Source organism: Sturnira hondurensis, unplaced genomic scaffold (assembly GCF_014824575.4).
Source record: "Sturnira hondurensis isolate 20B ecotype Veracruz unplaced genomic scaffold, ASM1482457v3 Scaffold0006474, whole genome shotgun sequence".
Lineage (NCBI taxonomy): Eukaryota > Metazoa > Chordata > Mammalia > Chiroptera > Phyllostomidae > Sturnira > Sturnira hondurensis.
Window position 1 is genome coordinate 1,272,353 of NW_028079105.1, and position 19,314 is coordinate 1,291,666.

The window sequence follows — 19,314 nt, forward strand, 5'->3', positions numbered from 1 at the left end:
CCTGGTAAAGAAGGAGGGGCTAGAAATGGAGTTAATGATTGGTCATGCCTATATTATGAAGACTCCATAAAATGCCAAAAGTATGGGATGCAGAGAGCTTTCAGGTTGGTGAACAGAACCACGTACCAGGAGGGTGGGGTATCCCAACTCCACAGGGAGAGTGTTCTGGCACTTGGGACCCTTCCAGACCTTGCCTTATGTATCTCTCATTTGGCTATTCAATTATATCTTTTATCATATTATGTATTATATAATACTGGTAAATGTGACTTATGTTTAAGTCCTATAAGCTGTTCTAGCAAATGACTGAATCCAAGGAGAAGGTTTTGAGAACATTCAATTTGTAGCAAAGGTAGACAAAATTTCTGGGTAATCTAGAAACCTACTACTTGCAAGTGTTGACAAAAGTGGAGAGTTCTCTTGAGGGACTGAGCCCTTAGCCTGTGGGGTCTGTACTAACTACAATTAGTGTCAGGATTGGATTACATTATAAAACATTCAGCTGATGTTCCAAAAACTGCTTGAAATATGGAAAAACCACACATATGATGTCAGATGTGAAGTGTTGTGAGTATAGGAGAGTATTGAGAGTGGAGCAGAAACATAGGAGGAGTATACCTTTTTGTCTTCCTCATATTCAATGGAAAAAAAATTTTTAGGAGTGCATGTGAAGCAAAAGATATTTGTAGACTGATGAAGACAAAACATTTGTCACCAGCTAATTTGATTTACAGAGAATGCTAAAACAAAAGAAATTCTTCAGGTTAAAGGAAAATCATACTTGGTAGAAACTTTAATCTTCAGAAATAAAGAAAAAAAAGAAATGGTAAATGAAGAGCATGGAGTCAAGATGGAGTAGGTAAACTCTGAGCTCTCCTTTTCTCACAACCATATCAAAATTATAACTAAATTATAGAACAGGCATCACTGAGAAACACCTTAAATCTAGCTGAATGGAACTCCTATGAATGAGGATATAAAGAAGATGTCATGTGAAGACTGGAGGGGCAGAGATATAGAACAGGCTGGTCCCACACCCATGGGTAGTGATTAAAAATGGGACCTCAGAAGCAGAGGTCCCCCATAAGGAGCAAGGGGTACCAGCCCCACACCAGGCTCCCTAATCAGGAACATCAGTGCTGGGAAGAAAAGACTCATTAACACCTGGCTGGGAAAATCAGGGGAAATACATGCAAGAAAGACAAAGGGCTGCTAGAGAGCAAGGCACTATTCTTAAATGGCCTGCACACAGATTTACTTGCTCAAACGCTCACTCACTCTAAACTTGAGCACATGAGGAATAACTTGAAAAGAGCCAGGGACAAATATAGAAGTACTAAATTAACTAACTTCAAGCTGAAGGCTGGAGAGAGAGATTGGAGCAACTCCAGAGACAAGAGTGCCAGCAGGCACCATTTTTCCTTTTTGGAGCTCTCTCCCTACCCAGGTGACCCAACACAAGATAAGTTTCAATTAACCTGTCTAATATCATTCTCTCTACTCTGGTCATTCCAAGAGACTCCACCCCACCCAACTCTGTCACCTGGCCTCAGCCTCTTCCAGAGGCTCCTCCACATAAGTAGCCTGTCTCAGCTCACACTACAGACCTTCCTCAAAATCTGTGAATCTCACATGACTGCTGGCTTCAGACTCTCTCAAAGGTCCACAAACAACACAAGCAGTTACCAGGCTCAGCTTGCATTCTGGTGCCCAACAAAGTGTCCCAAGTCCAGTACAAGTCTCAGCCTGGCTCAGTTCACACTCTCCCAAGTACCTCCAACCCAAGCAGAAGCAGCAAGCAACCTCACATCACTTTGTAGCTCCTGCCAAGCGGACCCAAGCCTGGCACAAATGACAGCTGATATAGGCCCCAAAGAGAGCATTTCCCAAGAGGCTCCAGACACAATATATGCCTTCATATATTGTGTATATACACAATGTACGGCTTCAGATTACAGCTGAGCCCTACCCAACCAGAACCACAATTTACATATCAGAAGGATGGCCCCATTTGGCACCAGAATCACAATAAAGCAAATGCCACTCTGTGGGGTCAGGCCCCGTGTAACAGCTTCTCCTCTGTAGTTGCTGCAGGCCTTCACAGCCAGTCATCCTGAGGATCAATTCCCACCCACTAATGTGCTACCAGCAATCAATGCCCAAATACAATAAGAGAGCTCATACAAACCACTTAGAAGACATCTCTGGAGCACATGACTCTGGTGACCAGGGAGATTGCACTACTGGGCCCTATGTGACATCTACTATATAAGGCCACTCTGTTAAGCCAGGGAAACATAACAGATCTACCTAATATATAGAAACAAACACAGGGGATCAGTAAAATGAGATGAGAACCATGTTCCTAATTAAAGAACAGAACAAAACTCCAGAATGAAAGAACAGAATGAAAAAGAAGCAATCTACCAGAAAGAGAGCTTAAAATACAGTTTATAAGAATGCTCAATTAACACTGAGGAAGAGTACATGAACTCAGAGCTTCAGTACAGATATAGGAAATATCATAAAGGTAGAAAATATAATAGAACTGAGGAATACAATAACTGAAATGAAGAATACATTAGATTGGATTAACAACAAATTATATGGAACAGTGAACTGAATCACTGCTTTGCAAAATAAGGTAGTGAAAACATCCAGTTGAAACATCAAAAGAAAAAAAAATAAGGACAGTATAAGGATCCTCTGGGACAACTTCAAGTGTACCAACATTTGCATCAACAGGGTGTTCAGAGAAGAGAGAGAGCAAGGAATTGAAAATGTATGGAAAACTTTCCTAACCTGGTGAAGGAAACAGACATACAAATCTAGGAAGCACAGAAAGTCCCAAACAAGATGAATCTAAAGAGGCCCATACCAAGACACATCATAAGTAGAATGCTAAAAGTTAAAGACAAAGAGACTCTTAAGAGCCACAAGAAAAAGACAATCTGCTACCTAAAAGGGAGCTCCCGAAAGATTGTGAACTGATTTCTCAACTGAAACTTTTCAGGCCAGAAGGAACTGGTATAGATTATTCAAATGTATGAAAGACCAAAATCTTTAACCAAAGTTACTCTAGCCAGCAAGGTATCATTTAAAATCTAAGCAGAGGTAAAGAGATAATCATATAAGAAAATCTAAAGGAATTCATTACCACAAAGCCAGTATCACAAGAAATAGTAAAGGGACTTTTTAAGAAAAAATATTACAAAATATGAAAAAGAAAATATAGGAAAGAAAAATATCACAATGACAAAGGCAAGAGTAAAAGCAGTGGACTAATCAACTATAAAAACAGAAATTGGAAGATTATGTGTAATTTCAACCATAAATTATGAGATACATACAAACCCACATAAAAGAAGTAAAAATAGTGTCAAAAACATAGATGGGTATAGGTGAATAAAAACTGTAGTGATTTAGTATGTGTTCAATTAAGCAACCATTAATTAAATAGACTACTATAAACATAGTTTGGTATATATAAAGCATGTGGTAAGCACTAACCAAAACTCTGTAAGAGATATACAACCAAGAAAAAAAAAGAGAAAGGAATTCAAACATAACACCACAGAAAGTCAACATTCAAAAAAGAGAGCAAGAGGTGAAAAAAAGTAAGAGAACTACAAAAAACCCAGAAAACTATTAGTGAAGTGGCAGTAACTACATACCTATTTATAATTATTTTAAATGTAAATGAACTAAATGCTCTAATCAAAAGATGTACTACGGTAGCTAAATAGACTACAAAAACAAGACCCATTTATACGCTGCCTACAGGAGACTCACTTCAATACTTGTATCAGACAAAAGAGACTTTATTATTTTTTAAAATATTTTATTTATTTATTTTTAGAGAGAGGGGAAGGGAAGGAGAAAGAATGGGAGAGAAACATCAGTATGTGGTTGCCTCTCATGTGTCCCCTACTGAGGACCTGGCCTGCCACCCAGGCATATGCCCTGACTGGGAATCGAGCTAGTGACTCTTTGCTTCACAGGCCCGTGCTCAATCCGCTGAGCTACACCAGCCAGGTCAGACAAAAGAGACTTTAAAACGAGGACTGTAACAAGACACAAATAAGGGCATTTCATAATAAATGATCAATCTAACAAGAGACTTAACTGTAGAAAACATCTATACTCCCAATGTAGGAATAAACAAAATAGGCTCAAAAATTACAAAAGATCAATGAAATCAAGAGTTGGTTCTTTGAAAAGATATACAAAATCGATTAAACTTTAGCCAGTATCATCAAGGAAAAAAAGATACGGACCAAGTAAATATACTGAGAAATGAAAGAGAAGTGACAACTGACACCACAGATATATAGAAAATATAATGAACATTTACAAGCCAACAAGTTGGATAACCTGGAAGAAACAGATAAATTCATAGGACCATATAGTCATCCAAGACTGAATCGGGAAGAAACAGAAAATATGAACAGCCTGATAACTACTAATTGAATCAGTAATTTAAAATCACTCACAAACAAAAATCCTAGACTAGATGAAATCACAGGTGAATTTTACCAAACATTTAAAGATAAACATAGATGCAAAAATACATAACAAAATAGTAACAAAAATAATTCAACAATACATTAAAAAGATCATACACCATCATCAATTGGGATTTATTCCTGAGGTGCAAGTTTGTCTCAATATCTACAAATCAATTAATATGATACAGCACATAAACAAAATGTAGGATAAAAATCACATGATTATCAACAACTGCAGAAAAAGTATTTGACAATATATGTGTATGATAAAAACTCAGCAAAGTAGGGACAGAACTTACCTCAACATAATAAAAGCCATATATGACAAACCTATAGCTAACATCATAGTCAATGGTGAAAAGCTAAAAGCCTTTTTTTAAAATTAGGAACAAGAAAAGGATGTCCACTTCTACCATTTTATTAAAGATAGTATTAGAAGGCTTAGCCACAGAAATAAGGCAAGAAAAATAAATAAAAGACATCCAAATTGAAAAGAAAGAAGCAAAACTGTCATTATTTGCAGATTACATGGTACTATATAGAAAGAACCCTAAAGACTCCACTAAAACTCTATTAGACCTAACAAATGAATTCACTAAAGTATCAGGATACAAAATAAATATTCACAATTTGTTGCATTTGAATACACCAATACTAAACTATCAGAAAAAGAAATTAAGAAAACAATCCCATTTACAGTTGTATCAAAAAATAAAATTGTAATAAATTTAACAAGAAAATAAAAGGCCTGTACTCAAACACTATAAAGATAAAAATAAATGAAAAGATATACTGTACTCATAGATAGGAGGCAATGATACTCTAAAATGTCCATACTACCCAAAGCAATGTGCAGATTCAATGCAATTCCTATCACAAACCAATTGAATTTTTCACAGAACTAAAACAAATAATCTTAAAATTTATATAAAACCAAAGAAGACCCATAGAACAAAGGTGGAGGTATCATGCTACCCGATAGCAAAATATACTTCAAGGCTATAGTAGTCAAAACTGCATGGTACTGGCATAAAAACAGATACAGATACACACATATATCAATGGAACAGGTTAGAGAGCCCAGATATTAAGCCCATGCTTATTTGGTAAATTAATTTATGAAAAAGAAGGTGAGAATATATAATGGGGAAAAGACAGTCTTTTCAATAAGTGAAAACTGAAAAGATACAAGCAAACTCATAGGAGTGAACCTTCATGACCTAGATTTCAGCAATGATTTCTTAGATATGACACAAAAACCATTAAGAGAACTAGAGAGAGAAAGAGACAGAGACAGAGAAGGGGGAGAGCAGAAAGGGAAATTGGGAAAGAGGGAGAGAGAAAGGGGTCTAGTATCAAGAACTCCTATAACGTAACAACCAGAGGAAAACAATCCAATTAAAATATAGTCAGAGGACTTAAACAGAAATTTCTCCAAAGAAGAAATACAAATGGCCAACAAGCACATGAAAAAATGCTCAAAATGATTAGTTATTAGAGAAATGCAAATCAGTATTACAATGATATACTACTTCCTACCAACTATGATGCTACAATAAATAAAACTCCTAACAAGGATGTAAAGAAATTGGAACCTTAATATGTTGCTAATGGGGATATAGAATGCTATTGCCACCATGGAAAACAGTTGGGCAGTTGTTGGGAATTGCCCCGTCTGGTTTCCTCAAAATGTTAAACTTAAAATTACCATGTTACCCAACAAATCTACCATTAAGTATATATCCAAGAAAAAAGGAAAACAGGTGTTAAAACAAAAACTTGTAAACCAGTATTCATAGCAACATTATTTGTAATAGCCAAAAAGTAAAACTAATCCAAGTCTATCAACTGAGAATTAAGTAAACAAAATGCAGCATATCAATACCACAGAATGATATTCAGCAATAAAAAGGAAGTACTGATACATGCTACACATGGATGAATCTCAAAAACCTATGATAAGTAAAAGAAGCCAGACATAAAAGGTCACCTATTGTAAAATTCCATTAAATGAGATGTCCGGGATAAGTATACTCATCAAGACAAAAAAACAGATTAGTTTTGCCAGTGGCAGAATAGAAAGGAGAATAGGAAGTAATTGCTTACTGGGTACAAAGGCATTCAAAAGATTTGGGGTGATAAAAATATTCTTTGAATTAAATAGTTGTTATGGTTACATAATATGATACTAAATACCACTGATTCATGCATTTTTAAAATGTTTCAAATGATGAATTTTACTTCAAGAGAAAAGAAACAAAAAAATTGCCAAAACATGCCTCAAAATAATAGTAAAAGTTCATTCCAGCATGACTGAAGAGCAACTGGTTTGTCCTGGAATAGGACAATGGAGGGTTATCAAAGGAAAGTCTCCTTTAGGATTCTGAGCATCTAGATAGAGTCGAGCATAACAAAAATATTATAGACAAAATTATTGGAGCATTTGAGGGAAACAATTAATAGTTGCACAGAAAACCAAGGCAAACATCAGCCGTATGAAAAGGAGATATGTATCTCCTAGCTAAGCAACTGTATTTACATAGTCACATAATACGAAGACTGATAATGCTTTAACTGAAACTTGTAAAATAGCTATGTAGTGGGAAAGGGATACAAAAGGTGAAGCAAGGGGACTGATGAAGAAGATGTAAGTTCTCATTTTCCAAAATATATAATATCAAAAAATGAGAAATTTGAAAATAATTTAAATATTATTTAGAAATATAAGTTAAATACAAAATACTAGAAAAAAGCTAATACAGTATTTTCATAACTTTTAATCTACATACATAAATTGTTTGACAAATATTTGGACTCTAAATTATTTATTTTTCATTTTATTAAAAGTAGCTGGTGTATAAGAGACTACTGATTCTTCATCAGAGTTCTTCTTTCTCTTCTGCTTCAGTAACAGAATTAGCTGGCTGCACAGCTCTGCTTTGTGCAGCATGACTAAGTTCTGGCCAATGAGGAATTAAATGGAAGTGTCATATGTAACTTCTGTGTCATACTTTTAAGGAACACTTCCTTTCCTCTCCCTTCCTTCCTGACAGCTACATAGGGTACATAATGGCTGGAGCAGAAGCATTCATCTTGGGCAATGAGAGAGAAACCATATGCTAAAGAGAGCAAAGCAAGTAAGACAGTACAATTGACCTTTCCACAATATGGGGGTTAGAGCTGCCAACTTCCCACTCAGTCAAAAATCCATGTATAATTTTTGATTTCCCCAAAACTTTACTACTATAATAAGCTTACCATTGACCAGAACCCTTACCAATAACATAAACAATTAATACATATTTTGTATATGTATTATATACAGTATTCTTACAAATATAATGTAGATAAAAGCAAATGGTATTAAGGAAATCACAAGGAAGAAAATTATACTTATAGCATTTACCCCAAAATTAACATATAAATAGACCTGTACAGTTCAAACCCATGTTGGTCATGGGTCAGCTGTATACATAAGCCAATAGCAGCTTCATAGAACTGAACAAGTGAACCAATTCAAAATTTTACATGACATAGAAGATTATAAATAAGCTTCTAACTTTTAAGCCATTGTTACTATGCTCTCGACTTTGGAGCAATCAAACCTACAGTCTTAATAAAATGAACAGAAATCAAACAAAAGAATACAATAAAATTTCTCATGTACAAAAGGTTTGCAACTAAGCAAATATTAGCTCCACATAAATATTAACATTCTCTTATAAAATTTACCCTTTTTAACTGGAGACTGATGTTGCTGTTGGTCATTCAGACCTTGGGAAAAGGCTTGCATTCCATTCATCTTACTCTGTTGAAAAAAATACATTTTAAAATTGAGATTTAAAACTTTTATGTAACACCTCATTTTTATCAATCAAAAATATTCTAAACAATCAAAGTATTGGCCAAGGCATATTTTGGGGATAAAGAATAAGTAATGTCATAAGTATACTTGTTAAAATAAGCAACATTTATTTTGGGGATGCAAGGTTGGCACAATATTCCAAATCAATAAACTTGATACAACCATATAAACAAAATGAAGAATAAAAACCACATGATAATATCAATAGATGCAGAAAAGTATTTGATAAAATCTAGCATCTATTTAGGATAAAAACTCTCAAAGGATCAAAGAACCCAGGAGCTTATTCTCTGAAAAGATAAACAAAACTGACAAACATTTAACAAGATTTATCAAGAAAAAAAGAAAGAGGACCACCCAAAATAAAATCAGAAATGAGAGGAAAAGTAACAATTGATACTGTCCATTGTATTTCTAAAATATCTCTCAAATTTATTTTCTTCACTTCCACCACTACTCTTTCAGTTCCACAGTAGTTCTCAATTCTTCTCCTTAATCACCCAGTCTGATTTAAATATTCCCTCTCCCTATGTTCCTGGGACACAGTGAATATGGCTACATCAGCATATTCAGAAAGGATGTACCAAACTATAATGTACAATTTATTTGTATTCCATATTAGGCAAAAGTGAGGAACAGAATCTTCTTAAACTGAACAAATGGGTGAGTGCAGCCTGTTTCCCTCCAAACTATGATCCCTTTACACACATACCTGTTTAAACTTCAGTTCCCCATCACCTCCTGCATTATTAATAATAGAAGCAGGAGCCAACATCCCTGTCTCATGCCTAGCAAACCATTTACCTAAGGTACATTATTTAGTATTCAGAACAACTCTATAAATTAACCACTATTAATAGTTAGAGTTTAGGTCTCAGGTTAGCCTACTTGGTTTCATATCATGGCTCTGCCACCTATTAGAACAATGGAAAACAATAGCTTCCACCTCCTAGGTTTGATGTGAAGATTAAATCAGATAATCTGTATAAAGCATTAGCACAATGCTGGGTACATGGTAAGACTTCAATAAATGTTAGCTTTATTTTTTATCCTAATTTTATATAAGGCTTAGGAAGTTAGGTAACTTGCCCAAGGTCATGACTCTACAAAATGATGGCTATGCCCATGCCTTTTGCCAGCATTCTACAACCAAGCTAGCTCCAACCTTTCTTTCCAACCTAGAACCAGGAAGAACTATTTAAGTTCTGGTCAAGTATCCTGGTGTACTCACAAAGCACCCCTGTGTCTTCTTCCAATGTAGTACTTACTGCAATAGCTGCAGTTACCTATGATCTTGTAACAGGGTGCAGCCAAGAGGGGGGCCCCAAATAGGGATTTGGAATGGGTCCCAGAACTCAAGGTGACCAGGAAATATTAGGATGTCCTCACCCCTTCTCGCCACAGGTGTGAGTTGGAGGAAGGGACACATGAAGCAGGAACATGCAGAGCTGTTTTGTACAGCAAGGGTTTTGTAGCTAATCTCTGACATGGTTATTTAACATATCTATAACCTTTAACTGGCTGCATAGATATGTTAAATAGCTGTGGCCAAGCTCTGAGCCAGGGGGATGGAAAGCGACTTCCTCCTCAAGATGTAACTGGGGCAACTCCCTCTGGTTACAGCACCTGTGTGAGAGCTTGGAGATGGCTGGCTCCACACCATGGGGGCACACCTGCCCAGACTCAGGATGGCAGCCCAATAAAGCTGGAAGGATATGGAAGTGCTGGCAAGTGTGGCCGATTGTGGGAGGAGTCGGAAATGGGGCTGCAGAGAGGATGGGCACAAGTATTTAAACCCAGACTGGACAGCCATTGAGGAGAGGACCACATGGCTACACCTTTGCACGGAGAGCCAGGTACTTTTGGCCAGAGTGGGGACTCCCATAGCCCCGTGAGAGAGAATCACCATGTGGCTTTAGCAGAGAACGGCCACTCAGCTTTGGCAGAGTGGCAGACCACCCTTGTCCCTGTAACTTTGGTGGAGAGAAGAGGACCATGCAGTTTTGGCCAGAGTGGAAACCCCTGTAGCTTTGGTAGAAGAGAGGACCACAGCCTTTGAGGTGCTCCTTTTGGCCACGTGGCCTGGGAAGCAGGAGAGACTTTGCCTGGAAGAAAGGTGAAAGAACTCTTGCCAGTAGGCCATGAAAAGGTGCCACATGGCTTTGGAATAATTAGAGATCCTGCCTGGATGGCGACACAGCTGATGATGCCAGGAGCCTGAATCACAGACCTTTGCTTCTTTTCCTGAGATATAGTACATCAAATTAAGGCAGGGGGAGAAGGAAGCACTGTGGGTATCTATGGATATCCAAAAGGACTTTGATATTTTAATGAAGACATTAGGTCACTACTTTAAGCCTGTATAATGTTAAATAAACATTTCATTTCCTTTTCACAAATTTCTGGCATTGAGAGATGTCTTTCCTATGGTGATGGACAATCGAACCTGGTGGGGGTCCTTTCGGTGATAGTATATCCTCCACCCCCTGGCCCTGTGTGGACCTGTGTGGGGGCAACTTTCCTCACAAGTCCCCCTGTGTGCCACAGATGAGAGTAAACCTGACAGAGACATGAGGTGATCTGCTTGGGGAGGAGAAGTGGCCATTTTCCTAGAGGAAAAAGGCCTTGAGCAGTGGCCAGTTTCTCAGGGGAAAAAGGCTTTGAGCCCCTTCCTCCAAGGCCTTTTATTGCGTTGTAATACACAGGAATACACGGCAGCAAGGATCAAACAGTAGATAACATTTCAAAGAAATCTGAGGGCTTAGTATGAGTCAGAGTTTGTCAGGAACAGAGTTTTAGGGTTTCCTGCTTGAACCCTTAACATATGAATGAAAGCACTCTTAACAGAGCAGATTTCACAGGTTTATTAGGAAGTCTTTGTGATGCCAGATTTTTCCCCAGGACACGCTCTAGGGAAGGCAAGGAGCTGCACCCTTCCCCAACAGGTATTCAGGCTTAAGGGGATTAGAGCCAAGAAGTGCTTCTCCCAGAAGACATGAGGATCTCAATGGCGGGGGGGACGGCGGGGGGGGGGGGGGGGTGNCGGGGGGGACGGGGGGGGGGGGGGGTGAGAGTCCATTGCTCTTTGTTGCAGCCCCCGCCCCTGAGTCCTTCCATGATGGCTTCCCATGTGATTGAGTCTGGCTTAGGTTGCCCTCCCCCCCCACCCCCCGCTGTGAGGGGTCTTACCCATCATTGACTTCCGACCAAGCTTTGGGGGCAGGGAGGAAACTGAGGCAGCATTTGCTACCAGAGTCAAACTTTGTCTCCTGCAGCTCGCATTCCAGAAGTCGCCACTGGCCCTTAGCCACAGAAGGTAGAGTTATAATTCCTAGAACCAGGCAGAGTGGTCCACAGCAGTTCCCCTTGAAGATAGAGACCCTGTCGTGGATCTTGGTCAGCATTACTTAACACAGTGCCTGAGACATAGTTGGTGTAAAATAAATGTTTCTTGAATGTATTTTGATTGTATTAAATGTTTAGTACATTAATATAAAGAGGCTTATTAGGGTTCCATTTTGGTAGGATCTGACTTTCCTATATGTATTACTGCTGTTATATTTTATAATAAGGCCCAGGTAGTTGCTGGCCCTTAGCCACAGGGAGTCGAGTTATAATTCCTAGAACCAGGCAAAGTGGTCCACAACAGACCTGTGTTCTGTAACAGTTTTTGGTGTCCTTGGGTGGGCCATTAATTGCTCCCCCTGTCTGTTCTGTAACAATCTGACTATGTAATTATAGCCCTTTTACTCAGATATATTTCCAGTGTCCACCACAGTGAATGTTCAATAATATGTTGAATATATAAATGTTATTTTGTTTCATCACATATCTGTACATTCAGGTGCTCTGTCTGAAGTTGCCTCACTCATTCTGCTGCTCCTCTTCTAAATTGCTATTCATCCTTCAAGACAAAATTTAAGTTCTTGCTACATCCTTGGAAAATGAAAATATCCTCATGTCTCAATAGTAACAGTAAATAAAATAGTTCACATAGTTATCTCATTTCTAAAAAATTGATAATAAAGTAATAATAATAATAATAATTTATCTCTCCTCCTACACTGGTCTCTACTGTATTTTGTCTATCAATTTTTTTAAATGTAGCACAATAAATCTATCACAGTCATACCTCAAAGATATTGCAATTTAGATTACACACCACCATGATAAAGAGAGTATTGCAGTAAAGCAAGTCATAATCGTTCTGCTGGTGGAGGGTCTTGCCTTCTGTTTGTAAAAAACACAACACATGTGAAATGCAATAAAATAAGGTATTTCTGAACATTCATTTTTTTTTAAAGATTTTATTTATTTATTTATTTTTAGAGGGGAAGGAGAGAGGGAGAGAAACATCAATGTATGGTTGCCTTTCGTGCATCCCCTGCTGGTAGTTAGCCTGCAAGGAACCGGCTTGCAACACAAGCATGTGCCCTGACTGGGAATCGAACCGCGATCCTCTGGTTCGCAGGCCCGCGCTCAATCCACTGAGCTACGCCAGCCAGGGCTAACATTCATTTTATTTAATTAGATTGAGCTGAGGTAAAAAAAAAAAAAAAACACTAGATCTTATTTATCTTTGCATCATAATACCTGCAATATAATTGTGAAACATAATTTGGTGAAAGTACCAAATAAATCTATAAATTTAAATACCCCTTAAGTACAACTAAAATCTTCTTATGCTGAAATGGGATGCAGTTTTTCAAATTTTGATGCCATTAAAACAAAGTCAAAGGTAAAACTCACCTGACTTTGCACAGGCTCATCCTGAAAGAATTGTAACCAAATGATCATAAGCAGATCATTAGTCTAAGTGCCTGTTTTCCTAAGTATAAAATTGCATTAATAACTACCTTTTAGCTCCAAAGATATGCTTCCATATATTCTTAAATGCCTTTGGACATAATTCAAATTTTAAAATCATAAATTTATAAACAACCCTTCAAAGTTAGAAATGATGAATAAGCACAAAACAGTTTCCCCCCCCCCCTAAACTTTAGAGGTAAACAAGCCACTAAGTACTCCAAGTTAACACCTATCTAGCTTTGTAATGTGTCTGTTAACTGGTATTACAACATAACTATTAACAACTTTCTAAACAAAATTAGTGTCTGTATTTGCTGGCAATACAACTCTAGCATAATAGAAAAAAGTTATAAGCATAAGTTGCAAAAATATTTCAAATATGTATTAAATATTTTTAATGTGGAAGGGAATATTTAAAATAAGGACCAAAGAGCAATCTAATATTGCATAATTTAATGTTTATCACACTCATTTTAGTTGAGACCCTAATACTAGTATGTAGTCACTTTCCATCATGCTTCCCATATGAAACAACATGAATCAGAATACAATAGAGTACTCTGACACATACTTTCTTGTTTTTCATTGCTCAGCTGAAATTGAGTAGGTTGTGACGTCTTTTCCAGTTCCTGAGCAATGAAAATCCACAGTATTCAAATAAAGGATTGCCAAAAGTTGTGGGATTATAGAACTATTATATAATTTTGAAACACAAGCAAATAATAAAAAAATGAAAGAACTTTTAGTGCTGCCTGCCCTTTCAATTTGTAGTAGGAAAATTGCTGCAAAGGTTCCAGACATAGGAATCCACAAAGTTAAGGAAATTATAAAAGATGGCGCCATAGGGACACTGACATTAAAGGGAATGAGTTTAGAATGTGTACTACATAACAGCATCATGTCTTGAACAGTGTTATTAATGAAAAGGTAATTATTACAAAAGTGAGCCACAGGATCATAATCTATGAAGGGCAGGACACCACAAACCAAAGCCTAGTTCTGTCCCGGTTAAAAAGAATAGACTTAATTGAACTATGAAGTCAGTATATAAAATATTAATAACTTCAATTTTATACTATAATGCCTGCTTCACTCACTTAATGTATAGCTCCAACAGTTTCTTAAGACTCAAGTGTAGGCATTTACATCAACTGACACAAAGGGCAACAGTTGCAAAAGAAACAATCCTACCTACCACACCAAGTAGCGAGTAGTGGACCTCATAAACTTTGCTGGTGGGGCAAAAGTAGGTTTACAGTTGTAAATATGCAAAACACAGAGTTTATTCCTGTATTATTATTTATTAATCACTGTGCTATATTTCCCATACAAACAACTGTAAACTGACTTTTGCCACACCCTGTACAATAATCTTTTAAAATTAAAACTCTTTTGAGGTCTTATTACACACTAAATGCTTTAAATATATTATCTCTAAGTTTGAGCCATACAGTGTTATAGAAAGTCATTATTAGTCAGTTCACAGGAAACTCAGAAAAATAAGATGCTCAAGCTCACTTAAAAACTGCTACTATGAGGACTGACTATAAAGTTATGCCCTCATCTGTAAACTTGAGCGTTTGGTGAGTAAAAGAAAGAAATCTGACTCTCCACTATTCCATGTGGACATCTTGTATGGGTTAAAAAATTAATTAGAAGTAGGGACATTTATCTATGAAGTCTTGCTGAATAAATGGGCATGTTCTAATAATTTCTGTTCCTTCTATTTATAATTTTGCTTACAATATAAAATAAATTATGGGATTATTATGCTTTCCTTATTCTGTACACAGGATATGCTGACATATCAATCATAAATTACAATGTAAGAAATATACTATGTACTGTACTTAAAAACTGGGTATCATACTTAATATTTCCAGCTTGACCTTACAAATTTGTTGAAAAGGTGCTGATGGCTCTGTTGCAATTAAGAAAAATGATCATATATAAAATTAAATAAATAAACTGAGATAAGTGAAAAGACCACATTTCATCTACTTCATGTATATTTCCCACATGATGACCAAATAAGACTTAATTTCAATTTTCGACTTCTAAATAGTACTTTTGCAAAGTTAGGATTCCTTGAATCCAAATGCTGCTTGTAAGTTAAGAGCACCTACAGGCACACCTCAGAAATGTTGCAGATTTGGCTCCATACCATCCTATTAAAGCATGTGTCCTGGTGAAACGTGTTATAATATAAGCACAACACTAATGGCGTGCAAAAAAAGTGGAGTGCAAAAAAGTGGAGCCCAGTACAAGGAGGTGTGCCTTAACGAGTAAGCTGAGATGAAAAGTATCATAAACAGGATAGAGGGAATTAAGAGACAAATCATCATGATAGATGATGAAGACATTTTCATCAGGTTACACATTCAGATAAACATTGAAACTAAAATGTCAAAAAGTCTTAAGCCTAGAGAGTGTGTTCCATGATGTTTTCTATTTCACACCTTCTCTTTACAACTGACCAAATATTTTTCTCTGTGAAGCATCTTTCAAGTCAACACATCTCTCAAGTCAACACAACATTGTGGCTGTCGGAACGTGCGAACTGTCCTTTTACAGACTTTTACAGTAGCATTGCCTCAAATACCATTAAATAAAACTTTTGACACAAATATTGAATGACTGTTGTATGCCTGAAACTAATATACTATATTTAATGGTATATCCTTACATCTTCGTTAACTATTTAGTTTTCTGTGAATTGACCATACATGGTTCTTGTTTTTTTTTTTTCTTATCAGGTTTTCTTTTCTTGTTGACTATAATTTCAGGTAAGTAGTTACTAGTTTGACATGTATTTTATTATAAATAAAAACAACTACAGTAATATATAAGCACATTTGCCCAAAATCATATATATATATTACTCTGTGTGTGTATATACACGTATGTGCATTCATGTACATACATATGTATACACACAGTAATATACTTGAATATATACACACAGTAATATACTTGAAAAAAATGTGTGCTCAAAATACCTCCGGGGAACTGGAGAAGAAAAGTGGTTCCTACTCCACTTTCTAGGACCCGGTCGGGTAACCAGGGCGCGCAGTACCTATTTCTGGGTGTTTTGGTTTGCTTTGGTTTGGTTTGGTTTTCCTCGCCACTCGGTTGGAACTCAGCAGGAACGGCATGAACTTCGCAGGGCTTTCCCCTCCTTCCCACAAGCCGGTTCCCCTGCCCTCCCCCACCTAAGTGCTTCCGCCCTCCCCTCAGTGTCTGGAAGCGCAGACACGCCCAACAGCTCTTCCCACCCTGCCTGACCTTTGGCCATTGCGCGTCTTGTCCTCCCCAGGCACCTGGCACCTACCGCTTCAACATCCGTCAAGATTCGGGTCAGCAGCGTCAACGTCCTTAGCCCGCCGGAGGCACCCGAGAGCTCTGCGGCCCCTCAGGCAATGACCTCCGCTGCGTGTCCGCCGGAGTTTGGAGCCTCCGCTGCTGGTTACGAGGGGCCAAGGGTGGCTGGGGAACCGGGCCTAGCGCACCCTGGAGCATTGGAGGGCAGCGGCTGGGCGGGGGGCGGCTGGGAGAGTTTCATGGGCGGGTCTAGGGTGGTTGCAGAGGTCGGGCTCAGGGACAGGGACAGGGCCAAGGTACATGGGGTGTTGGTGGGCGGAGCCGAAGGTGGTGGAAAGAGCGGGAGGGAGGGGCACCGCTTGGGCTCCAGAGGGTCGGGGGCGGGGCGGAGGATGGTGGAAGAGCGTAACCCGGAGGGTCTTATTCCGAAGTGCTTACTGGCGTGCTTACAGGCTTGCTGGGCAAGAACCGAACCGCAGGAACAGCCAGCCGGGCCACAAGTGTGGTCCTGCTCCTAGGCTAGCAAGTAGCTCGGCTGCTGAGCTCGCTGGAGCGTTTCTTGAGGTCAGAATGGTGGCCCCGCCCAGGAGTCTAGTAGGGCTAGGTAGAGGGCCGTTATGTGTGACAATTTGAGGCTCATAATTTATGACGATGCAACTCCTTCCGAATGGAACCCTTTGTTTTGAATCTTTTTTTGCAGGTTTATTCCCAGCACTGGGGACAATTGTGGGGACAGTTATGGGGCCGCATGAGAGGACTGTCTAGTGATTTGCGGCAGGAAGAGGGGTGAAGGGAGAAGCGTGTGCCCGTGGGTACGAAACAGGAGAGGTTGTGTGGATCCCATTTTGAGCCTTTTACGGTTTTGTTTTTTCTAATTATTTGAAAGATCACTCTGACAGCAGTATGAAGGATAGATTTTTGAAGAAAGCATAGCAATGTTAAATCCGCCTCAGAAAGGTTTTCTTGAAAGTGTTTGCAGTAACTCCAGGAGGGAACAGGGTCGGGAAAGTTGGGAAGTGGCATCAATGGAGTTTAGTGACAGTGGATGGATGGGGTGAATGAGAGAGTATCTAGGGTGAATCTTGGGTTTCCAATTTGCGAGAACAAGTAAGTAGCCGACAGTGACATAATGTAGGGAATACAAAAAGCCGAACAGGTTTGGGGAAGGAAATATGAGTTCAGTTTGGGACTTGTAAATATCTCATTATAGTAAGATATTTAAGTTGAAGTGTCTGAACAGCTATTTTATATAAAGGCGCAGAAAAGATATACCCAGGCATGTTTAACATATAAACTCATAGGCATATTATAGATAAATCAAAATATTGGAAAGGGTCGTTGATTGAAAAAACTTACACATTCTACTGAGAGATGCCATATAGGACTTGCACAGTTAGAACAGTCAGTGCTGGCTTCAGATCTTCAAAGGATGGGTCTACTCTCTTGTTAGGGGCTCATGCAGCTGGTGACTCTAAGTTGAAGACAATGCTCATTTACTATTCTGAAAACCCTAGGGCTGTATCTACTCTACCTGTTCTTTATAAATGGAATCACAAAGCCTGGATGTTATTACATCTGTTATAACATGGTTTACTGAATACTTTAAGCTCTCTGCTCAGAATAAAAGATTTCTTTCAAAATATTACTGCTCACTGATCATGCACATGGTTACCCAAGAGCTCTGATGGAGATGTACAAGGAGATCAGTTTTGTTTTTCATCCTTGTTAACACAACATTCATTCTGCGGCCCACAGATCAATTTTGACTTTTAAGTCTTATTATTTAAGAAATACATTTTATAAGGCTATAACTGCTGTATAGGGTAACTCCTCTGATATATTTGGGTAAAGTAATTTGAAAATCTTCTGGAAAGTATTCACCATTCTAGATGCCATTAAGAACTTTCATATTTCATGGGAAGAGGTAAAAGTATCTACATAACAGAGTTTGGGAAAAGTTGATTTCAATCCTCTTGGATGACTTTGAGGGGGTCAAGACTTTAGTCGAGGAAGTAACTGCAGATGTGGTGGAAACAGCAAGAGAACTAGAATTAGAAGGGGGGCCTAAAGATGTGACTGAATTGCTGCAATCTCATGATAAAACTTTAATGGATGAAAAGTTGCTTCAGAAGAATAAGCAACAAAAGTCATTCCTTGAGGTGAAATCTATCTCTGATGAAGAGCTGTGCACATCACTGAAATGGCAACAAAAGATTTAGAATATTCCATAAACTTAATTGATGAAGTAGCAGCAAGGTTTGAGAAGACTGACTTTAATACTGAAAGAATTTCTACACTGGGTAAAATGCTCTCCAACAGCAGCACATGCTGCAGAGAAATAGCTCCTGAAAAGAAGAGTCAGTCAAAGCTTCAAACTTCAGTGTTGCCATATTTTAACGAATTGCCACAGTCATCCCAGTCTTTAGCAACTACCACCCTGATCCAACAGCAGCCCTCAACATAGACAAAGACTCCTGACCAGCAAAAAGATTATTACTCGCCGAAGTCTAAGATTATGGTCAACATTTTTGGCAATAAAGAATTGTTAAATTGAGGTATTGTTTTTTTAGACATAGTGCTATTGTGCACTTAATACACTATAATGTAGCATAAACATAACTTTTATATGCACTGGGAAAGCAAAAAAATTTGTGTGACTTGCCCTATTGTGATATTTGCTTTATTGCAGTGGTCCAGAATTAAACCCACAACATCCTCAAGGTATGCCTATAAAAGTTTTTATAAACTCATTTGTCTGCCATCACTCAGAGATCAATATTCTTAAGAGTTTAGTAGTCAATATTTCTTAGT

At 38.1% G+C, this 19,314-nt stretch overlaps 1 long non-coding RNA gene and 1 pseudogene across 1 annotated transcript in view; one reads left to right on the plus strand and one right to left on the minus strand.

Annotated features, from left to right (window-relative positions):
- The window catches only part of LOC118989290 (uncharacterized), a 151,795-nt gene extending 143,490 nt beyond the window's left edge, over positions 1–8,305 (minus strand). Inside the window, exon 1 of the long non-coding RNA XR_005066988.1 lies at positions 8,241–8,305. This is a non-coding gene — a long non-coding RNA (uncharacterized LOC118989290). The remainder of the gene's footprint in view (positions 1–8,240) is intronic.
- A 9,569-nt stretch (positions 8,306–17,874) lies between these two features.
- Positions 17,875–19,014, plus strand: LOC118989280 (tigger transposable element-derived protein 1-like; annotated as a pseudogene).
- The last annotated feature ends 300 nt before the right edge of the window (positions 19,015–19,314 follow it).